General features: G+C 39.6%; 1 protein-coding gene across 3 annotated transcripts in view; it reads right to left on the reverse strand.

Annotated features, from left to right (window-relative positions):
- Positions 1-10,000, reverse strand: part of LOC136847169 (uncharacterized) — a 359,662-nt gene that overhangs the window by 42,247 nt on the left and 307,415 nt on the right. Inside the window, exon 3 of one of the 3 annotated variants that reach the window (XM_067118582.1) lies at positions 5,156-5,190. The exons of the other annotated variants lie outside the window; for them this stretch is intronic. The gene's annotated coding sequence lies outside the window, so the exon portion shown is untranslated. The remainder of the gene's footprint in view (positions 1-5,155; positions 5,191-10,000) is intronic. 3 annotated transcript variants of the gene reach the window in all.

Raw genomic sequence — 10,000 nt, forward strand, 5'->3', positions numbered from 1 at the left:
AGATGGAGAGAAATCCATTTTTTTGAATGAACACTGTAATTCCAAGTAGGTCACCGACTTATCCCAAAAAAGAACAGCAAAATGCGAACTGCTGAGTCAGTCTCTTCCTACGGCTACATCACGCTCTGTTAACTAGTTTACAAGATCTCTGCAGTTATTATACATCCTAAGCTTTCATTATGCGTCTCATACATCTTGGAATATACTTAAAGTAAAATCAAGGTTGGCCAAGACTAGCAGAGAGAGAGAGAGAGAGAGAGAGAGAGAGAGAGAGAGAGAGAGAGAGAGAGAGAGAGAGATTCTACTGAAAATGCACTTCTCTTCACTGCTTGAAAAGAGGTACGAGTTTTCCAAAGCAATAATCCACCACCCTCTCTTGCTAGAGAGAGAGAGAGAGAGAGAGAGAGAGAGAGAGAGAGAGAGAGAGAGAGAGAGAGAGAGAGAGATTCATTTTGACACGTGAAAATGCATTAATTACTACTTCTTGAAACTAAAGTACGAGTTTTTTCAAAGTGATAATCCGACGCCGCTGTCTACTGAGAGAGAGAGAGAGAGAGAGAGAGAGAGAGAGAGAGAGAGAGCTGGCCAACACCCCAAGCAGATGTAGCAGCAGCAGCGAGCGGGTATCATGGCACCGTGTGCTTGAAGTTACGTAACCCTTCTCTCTCCTGCAGTGTCATGGAAGCCATATTTGAAGGGGGTAGGAGAAGGGGAAGGGATTCACGTGGGGGGAGGGGGTCTGTTGGTGAGGTTGGAGTCGAAAGCAGTAGCAGCCCGTAAAGCCTTCCTCTTTCCTCAGTCCTCACTCAGGCTGCCAGTCTGCGCTCGGCTCGAGGTAGGAGAAGGCCAGCGTCATTCTCAGGTCTGAAGCAGAACGACCTTTCCCCTTCAAAGTGCCTGTTTTCACGCCCCGTGCCCTATGCAACGTCTTCCGCATTGCTGAGCAATGCTACTCTTACACTGAGTTCTTTTCGTCTGTGAGACGGTCGGCGGGGGGAGTAGGAAATCATTTAGCAACAATGAACATGCTTTTTGTTTTACGTTAGTAGACTATTAGCGTTTTTTTCTATTTACAATAGCTTCAATCTACAGAGGCCAATTAATTGCTCCCTTCCCTATAGGGTTTATTACTACCACGAGCAATAAAGCTCCGTAAAAACACTCAACGTGCAACGAGGCGGCGACTGTCCGCAGCATGGCAACCACAAGTCTACAGAGACAAATAGAGCGTTGGGGGTTGGGTGGGGGTGGGGGGTAAGGTAAAGAGGGCATTGAACTGAAATGCACAGTAATGAACAAACGAAATGCTTATTTCTCGGGCGCATCGATCTGGGGGGCGTTTGGGTGGCGTTGCTGTTTTCCGCTGGTGGCGGCGTTGCTTGTTCTGTTCTAGTCACTCCGCCAGACCGGCCCTCTTTTCCTTACAAACCTCTTCTTCAGTCCGGACCCATTCCTCCTTCCCGTTCCCCACCCTCCCATCCCCCTCTACATCTTCTTAAACCTCCCCCCCTTCGATCAAAGAGGGGTGTTCCCCTACACGACCAGTCCTTAGGTACGTTTAGTTGCCAGGCTGACTTTTCGTCAGCGACCCCGTTTACTTGAATTCGGCCAGACTTGCTTTGCGTAATGGGACCAGACGCCGTCGAAGTGATACGAATTTCCCTCGTAGTACCGAGAAAGAGCAGCCTGCCGCTGAGGAAAGGACCTTATAGGTACTGTGAATTACCTGCTAATCATAAACGCAGAGGTGTTGGCTAATAAAGGTGTGCATGTGTACCGTATAACTGATGGGTCAGCCAGCTATGGGTGAGTTCTTCAAAACATTCTCTCTCTCTCTCTCTCTCCCCGCGCACGCGCACACATACAAACACACACACACTCACACTATATATATATATATATATATATATATATATATATATATATATATATATATATATATATATATATATATATAGAGAGAGAGAGAGAGAGAGAGAGAGAGAGAGAGAGAGAGAGATGTATTAGTACTCGTAAGGAGAACATATTCATAAGATCCCCTCATGATACCTTTGTCGCTTTGTCTCTACTCGGCGCAAAGTCTACATTCCCTCTGAACTCAACGAATTAAGAATGTCGTTCACCTCTCTGATTATTCCTAAAGATATCGCTCTAGATAACTGGCTGACAATAAGCCACCGATTTCCATCGGATGCATGACACACCAAAGCACCGAAAAGGAGGTGACCTCACATTATTTTAAGCACCGATATCCTCCCCTTATCTTTGAGAGTACTTTTATTCATTCTCACTGTCAGGCCAGACACCCCTACCTTTCTAATTGCCACAGACGCTCTAATGTATTCTAAATGTAAATGCATGTAGTTCGAGACTGGTTGTAAATTTCGTAAATAATTTACTGAATAACTTAAATAAAAAAAATCTAATTTCTATAGTTTTCTGTTCTGTTAAAGTAGGCTGAAATTCATCTTCAAAATTATTATTTCTTTTTTAAACAAAAAGTAGGCTGAAATTCATCTTCAAAATTATTATTTCTTTTTTAAACAAAGGAGTCATCTCTGACCTTATGCAATATATAAATGACCTCATGTCTTTGTTCTGCCGCAATCCCCTCCCAGGAAATTTAGGAGAGTCCGTGACCCCATTTCCGATATTAAATGGCACCCAACAGGGCCAGTGAAAGCTAAGCGTCCTACTTTCGACCATACACTACTTTTTAGTTTAATACTGAACTATGTAACCTTCCGCACTTAGTACTACAACTACCCATTTTCCCTTAACTTACGGTGTCCTAAAGGGTTTCATTACCTTCCAGACTTCTCGTCCTTTTTCTAGTTAGCATCATCTATAAACATGAAGGTTTCATCAATTTAAGTGCCAGCAATTCTAATATTCGCCATAATTATTCCTTTCCTTGCCATCTTTCCATCTTTTTCACCGCTAGGATGTAATCTTTTTCCAGCCACTTGCGAAAACAACTGAAAATGAGCCCACCAATCCTTCTACGAATAATTCTTCTGCCATCTCCCTCTACAATAATTCCCAGCTACTTGAGAGTACGGATTGTAGCGCCTGATATCAATCATGAACTTCGCCTTAAATCTATATGACAAGCAAACACAATTTGGTTCGGTTTGCACTGCGTTTTAGTTTTCTGTAAAAGAAAACTACTGTGCCGGCTTTGTCTGTCCGTCCGCCCTCAGATCTTAAAAACTACTGAAGCTAGAGGGCTGCAAATTGGTGTGTTGATCATCCACCCTCCAGTCACCACACATACCAAACTGCAGCTCTCTAGCCTCAGTTTGCTCTCTTCGGTACTTACTCATTCATCCTTGCATGAGGCACAAAATGGTGCATACGTAAACTGTAGTTCTCTATCGAGCATGTCCGCAATTCAAACTAGTACATACTGGTATGAACCACTATCTTTTTACTCGGGCGGTTAACTCGGTGTTCTCCTGACAAGAGTAAAATCAAGCCTTTTTTTTTTATCGTCCACAATGGATACCCGTTATTCCTGTCACCTCCGACTCACTGTAACTCTTCTGCAATATCAAGAGTCATTATCATTTCGAATGATTAAGTTCTTGATTATAAAACACTTTGCCATAACTCTCCCTGGGCGTTGGAATAGCATAGAATATAGAATTTTGGCCAAAAGCCAAGCGCTGGGACTTAAGAGGCCATTCAGCGCTGAAAGGGGAAACTGACAGTAAGAAGGTCTGAAAGGTGTAACAGGAGGTAAACCTCGCACTTGCACTATGAAACAATTGTTTGTGTGGGTGGGAAGTCAGATGGAAGAAAGAGACTATGAACAGAGGTACAGTAAATGGGATGAAAGAGGATGCAGCTAGGGGCCGAAGAGACGCTGCAAAGATCCTAAAGCAATGAATACAGTGCACCACGTGAGGTGCACTGACGGCACTATCCCTTAGCCCCTACGGGGGTTCCTGGGAGTAGGTTCCAACAGACAGTACTCAGTTGTGTACTAAATACGATCGTTTACATTGGGATTTCATCCACGTCATCTCTTGTCAGGGTCTCCTTGTCATTTCGGGCGATGCCTCGGTTCTATGACCTCTTTTTGTTTAACGGAGTGGGTTTCAACGCAGAGGGGACAAGGAACTTTACCGCAAGCATTTCTTTGCTAGGCTTGAGTTACGTTACCATATAACTTTGAAAAAACATGAGTCTGCAACTTTCGAAGTCTTGAGACTTGTTTCCACGTTGAATGGGAGATTCTTTGCAATGCATAATGAACTAAAACTAAGCACAAGGTATATTCTCTTACATTAGTGTTATCTATGAACAGACACGTATACTGGTGTACATAAAAGCAACGTTTGTAAATATTTCTAAAACGCTTGTCTTGTCCTTACACTCATGCTAACACTATCTCCGTTTAATGACTAATAGCCTCTGAATCTTTATTAATGTCACCCTTACAAAAAAAAGAAGAAGAAAATCCTCCTCGGCAACAAGTTTCAGAAAGTGCCACTTGCGTCTGACCTAACCATAAAAAGTTCTTCCCAAATTACGAAGCTCTATGGGCACCCAAATAACTTTGTCCGATACGCTTTATCAGCAGTTTCCATCCTCGCATAAATCTGCAACCACAGCGAACCATGTCAGCTCTAATTACTAACCATATGCTCTGCACGAACAAAAAAACCCATTAACTTTATCTCCTTTTTCCATCTCAAGAGCAATTCTACCATTTCTGCTGTACAATTTCCTCCCTGACTTCATTAACGGCCTCGAATCTCTGAATGGAGGTCCGGAGCTAATGTGGACGAATCATGCTTACTAAGAATGACTACAGAACTTGATGTAAGGGTGTGGTGGTCAGTCTGGTATTTCTCCATACATAAGCCATCAGCTACATCTACATAAATAAGTTACAATTAGTTTTATGGGACTATGTAAGACGATTTCACATTTATCTTCTTTTTTTTTTTTACATGGTCAATCTCTCTCTTTAGTGCCTGCAATTCATCACTGTATTCACACTATCTACTGTACTGATGTGCTCTTCTATCTGTGGTGCAAATGTTAACCAAACTATCTCCTTGAGTCTTGACTATCTCGGGTACGATTGTATCCTATCTCCTCTGCAGATGCATCACGACTATCTCTTTTCTCTCTGGCACCTTACCTGTCACCTTTCCTCAGTGGGCTGACACCACTCACCTGTAAAAGAAATTAAACTTTTCAATAATTATGAAATTTAAGTCTGGCGCAACTTGCATAGTAAGAAAAACCAGTTAAAGACTTAAAAATTCCATCACTTTCGAATCTCATCCACAAAGAGAGAGAGAGAGAGAGAGAGAGAGAGAGAGAGAGAGAGAGAGAGAGAGAGAGAGAGAGAGAGAGAGAGAGAGATTAAACCCGACCTTGGTTACAGCAGCAGATTCAACCTAAACAAATCACACAACAAGGAATCACGGCTTTGATACTTTCAAAGAAAAAAAAAAAAGAAAACAGGCGATGTATAGCAGAGTATTTCTAAAGAATTGACGGAATATCAAAAGGAAATTAATTAATGTGTAAATATACAATTAAGTCGACAGGTCAGTTTACTAGACTCACAAAGAGACGTAGAACCTTGACGAACACGGATGTCAACTGGAACCGGAATTCGAATATACGATTTAGGCTAGGGGCCAAGCTCTGGGACCTATGAGGTCATTCAGCGCTGGAAGGGAAAATGCGAGTAAAAAGGTCTGAAAAATGTAACAGGAGGAAAACCTCCCAGTTGCACCAGGAAACAATTGTTAGGAGAGGGTGGAAAGTAAGATGGAAGAAAGAGAATATGAAAGGAGTTAGAGTAAAAGGAATGAAAGGGGTCAAAGCTAGGGGCCGAGGGGACTACAAGGATGTCAAAAACTAATACCAAAATGTATTACGCTAAACTGTAGTACAAGATCCCGAAGCCATGAGAATGAGATACTTGCGGCGACCACCCCCTCATTCCTTTCTTTATTGTTATTATTATTCTTCTTCTTATTATTATTATTATTAATATATACATATTTTTTTTGCAAATTTATCAAACAGCTCGTCCGTTCCTAATTACAGTTTAGAGTCGCCTGCAGGTAACACCTACTGCAGCCACGTAAAAAAGGATTAAGGCTTTACAAAAGGTGATCACACTTCTTTGCCTTTATATATTTAACTTCCCTTCATTCCTTAAAAAAAGAAAGTGATGACTTTCTGTTTTAACTTCCATCAGACTTTCCTTTACAAATTTAACTTCCCCTCATTGCTTAAAAAAAGAAAGTGATGACTTTCTGTCTTAATTTCCATCAGACTTTCCTTTAAGTATTTAACTTCCCTTCATTGCTTAAAAAAAGAAAGTGATGACTTTCAGTCTTAATTTCCATCAGACATTCCTTTATAAATTTAACTTCGCTTCATTGCTCAAAAAAAGAAAGTGATGACTCTCAGTCTTAATATCCATCAGACTTTCCTGTATAATTTTAATTCACTTCATTACTCAAAAAAAGAAAGTGATGGCTTTTTGTCTGAACTTCCATCAGACTTTCCCATATAAGCTTAACTTGGCTTTTTGTCTGAACTTCCATCAGACTTTCCCATATAAGCTTAACTTGGCTTTTTGTCTGAACTTCCATCAGACTTTCCCATATAAGCTTAACTTGGCTTTTTGTCTGAACTTCCATCAGACTTTCCCATATAAGCTTAACTTGGCTTTTTGTCTGAACTTCCACCAGACTTTCCCATATAAGCTTAACTTGGCTTTTTGTCTGAACTTCCACCAGACTTTCCTATATAAGCTTAACTTCCCTTTATTGCCAAAAAAAAAGTGACGACTTTTTCCTCTTAATTTCCGTCTTATTTTCCCTTACAAATCTGACTTGAACTTTTCCTCGGTTGATTTGCTCCGGATTCATTCACCATACAGCTGCAGAGTTGAAACAAAAACTAAAGTAACTTAACTTTATTTTCCCCTCGCAAAGACGACCACCAACTATAATGAACAAAAAAACCCCAAACGACGTCTCACTTGGTTTCAGAGCTCCGATGAAGTCATAATAAAGTCATCATCCTTGGCCAGAATCATCATTATGGAAGTCCCCGCTTATCCGAGGGTAAACAAGCAAGTGGATGAAATTTCATCCGATAAGAAGCAGCACTTGTTAAGCGAATAAGGCCCTTCTTGACGCAGAGGCCAACAGTACACGAAAAAACGAGGTCTGTTATCGTACGAGATTAAATCAGACTTATTCTGCTCGTGTTTACGTACATGTGATGCGATATGATAGGAGGAATCTTCCTATTAGACAATGTAGAAAAATTTGGGGCTAATGGTTTCGTACCTTACTGTGAAAGCTATCGTACCAGAACCGTCACCTTCATCTATTTAATTTGTAAGCTAAATATTCACACCTTTTTAATGGCCCTCGTATCCGTATCCGGACTTCTCTACTACATACGCTAGCGAGCATAACATTTGAGGGCCCTTAAATGTTGTTTGCTCACTGCAGACAATAATCAAGGCATTGTTAATAAACAGGCTTGATAAATCCTTAACTCAGACTGGTGCTACTTTGCGTGGCACACTGTAAGCAGTGTAGATATGAGCCTTTGCAACGGTTCATCTACAGCCAACAGCTGCTTTGTTTTCCACATGTTACTTTTCATATTCCTTTCAGCCTCTTTTCATTCTGCTGTCCAACTTCATTAACTTGACCTTGTTTCATTTTCATTACAACATAATTTGTATCATCATCATCATCATCATCATCATCATCTCGTACCTAAATCACGTTCCTGAATCGTCACGTAGGGAAGAGTTCTTTTAATTATGTTTTTTAATAATTTTCCTCACATCTTAAATAAAAGACATTTTTTTAGTTTTTAATTAAATCGTCAACAGAAGACAACTGATTTTTCACGAAATCGTAAACAGAAGACAATTTTTTTTTTCACAAAATCGTAAACTGACGACAAGATTTTTTCACGAAATCGTAAACATAAGACAAGAGTTTTTTTCACGAAACTGTAAGCAAAAAACAATTTTTTTTCACGAAATCGTAAACAAGACAATTTTTTTTTTACGAAATCGTAGACAGAAGACAATTTTTTTTTCACGAAATCGTAAACCGAGAGCAAAAGTTTTTTTCACGAAATCTAAACTGAAGACAAAAGTTTTTTTTATCACGAAATTGTAAACAGAGGACATGTTTTTTTTCACGAAATCGTAAACAGAAGACACTTTTCTTCACGAAATCATAAACAGAAGACATAAGTTTTTTTTCACGAACTCTAAACAGAAGAAAGTTTTTTTACGAAATCATTAACAAAGACAAAAGTTTTTTTTTTTTACGAAATCGTAAACTAAGGCAATAGTTTTTCCCCACGAAATCGTAAACAGAAGACGTCTTTTTTCCCACGAAACCGTAAACAGAAGACTACTGTAGTCTTTTTTCCCACGAAATCGTAAACAGAAGACGAGAGTTTATTCACGAAACTGTAAGCAGAAGCCTTTCTATTTTCCTCAAACCGTAAACATGCGACAATTCTCGTTTTTGTTTTTCATTCTAATGTAAACAGAAGACTTGTTTTTGTCCCCAAATTCTTACACAAGATGTAAATGTTTTCCAATTTTTTCACAAAATCTGATAATTTTTTTTTTTTTCACAAAATCCGAGGTAATTTTCTTCTATTTTCACAAAATCCGAGATAATTTTCGTTTGTTTTTCACAAGATCCGAGATATATGTTTTTCTATTTTTCACCTAGTCGTAAGCAGGTAATGCTTTTTCTACTTTCACTAACTGGTAAACAGTTTTTTTTTTAGGCAGAATGATAAACAGGCAAAAAGTTGCTACGCTTTTCCGGAAAATCGTAAATAGGCAACACATTCCTCTAACCAAATCGTAAACAGGAGACAAATGTTTTTGTTTAATTTTCACCAAACTGTAAACAAAATTTTTTTTTCTATTTTTAATCAAATCATTAAGAGGAAAGAGGAAACAAATGTGTTTGAAATTTCTCACAAATTAAGGAAACAAGACACCAGGAGGTTTTATAGTTTCCCACTGATCGTAAACAGGAGGCAAATTTTTCAATGTCCATAAAAATAAAATAAACTAGTAAAAAATGCGCGGAAGTCTCTTCGGCGCAATAGATTTTCCGTACAGCGTATAATGCTGTATGAAACTCTCAGCCGCGGCCCATGAAACTTTCAGCCACGACCCGGTGTTGGCATGTGTTGTTGGTAGCGGTGCCAGACGCACGACTATGGCTAACTTTAACCTTAAATAAAATAAAAAACTACTGAGGCTAGAGGGCTGCAATTTGGTATGTTTATTGATTGTAGGGTGGATGATCACCATACCAATTTGCAGCCCTCTAACCTCAGTAGTTTTTAAGATCTGAGGGCGGAAAGAAAAATTGCGGACGGACGGACAGACAAACAGCCATCTCAAAAGTTTTCTTCTACATAAAACTAAAAAGGGAGAGCGGAATGTGTTTTTTTTTTTTATCGTTGATAACATCATAAACAGGAATCTTGTTATTTAATTTTATTCCTTTTGAGCTAAACCGGAAACAAGGGGTTTTTGCATTCTCATCCAATTAACAAGAGTAAAATGATTTTTCTCATTAACATATCAAATAAGACATTTTCCATTTATCATTAATTTTTCTCGAAACATCTGATAATTTATAGCGTAACAAATAAAATTACTCTAATTCAGCAGCTCGACAGTTCTGTATATTTTTCACCAAGCCGCAAACAGGATATATCAGTTTTTTCTCTTTCAAAATATCGCAACAAATCTCACCAAGGCGAAGCAGCCCAAACAAACTATCCACGGAAAGGGGAGCTTTCACTTCATCCCAAGAGACTTTCAATGCTGCACTTGCAAACACCAGCGTCGCTTTCGCAATTCGGCCGCCTCCCATCTCAAAAGCCTTGCCCTTAACCCAGACGCGCCCGGGGCGTACTTTTCCCCTGAGAACTGGGTAACTATGCG

Source organism: Macrobrachium rosenbergii, chromosome 16 (assembly GCF_040412425.1).
Source record: "Macrobrachium rosenbergii isolate ZJJX-2024 chromosome 16, ASM4041242v1, whole genome shotgun sequence".
Taxonomy (NCBI): domain Eukaryota; kingdom Metazoa; phylum Arthropoda; class Malacostraca; order Decapoda; family Palaemonidae; genus Macrobrachium; species Macrobrachium rosenbergii.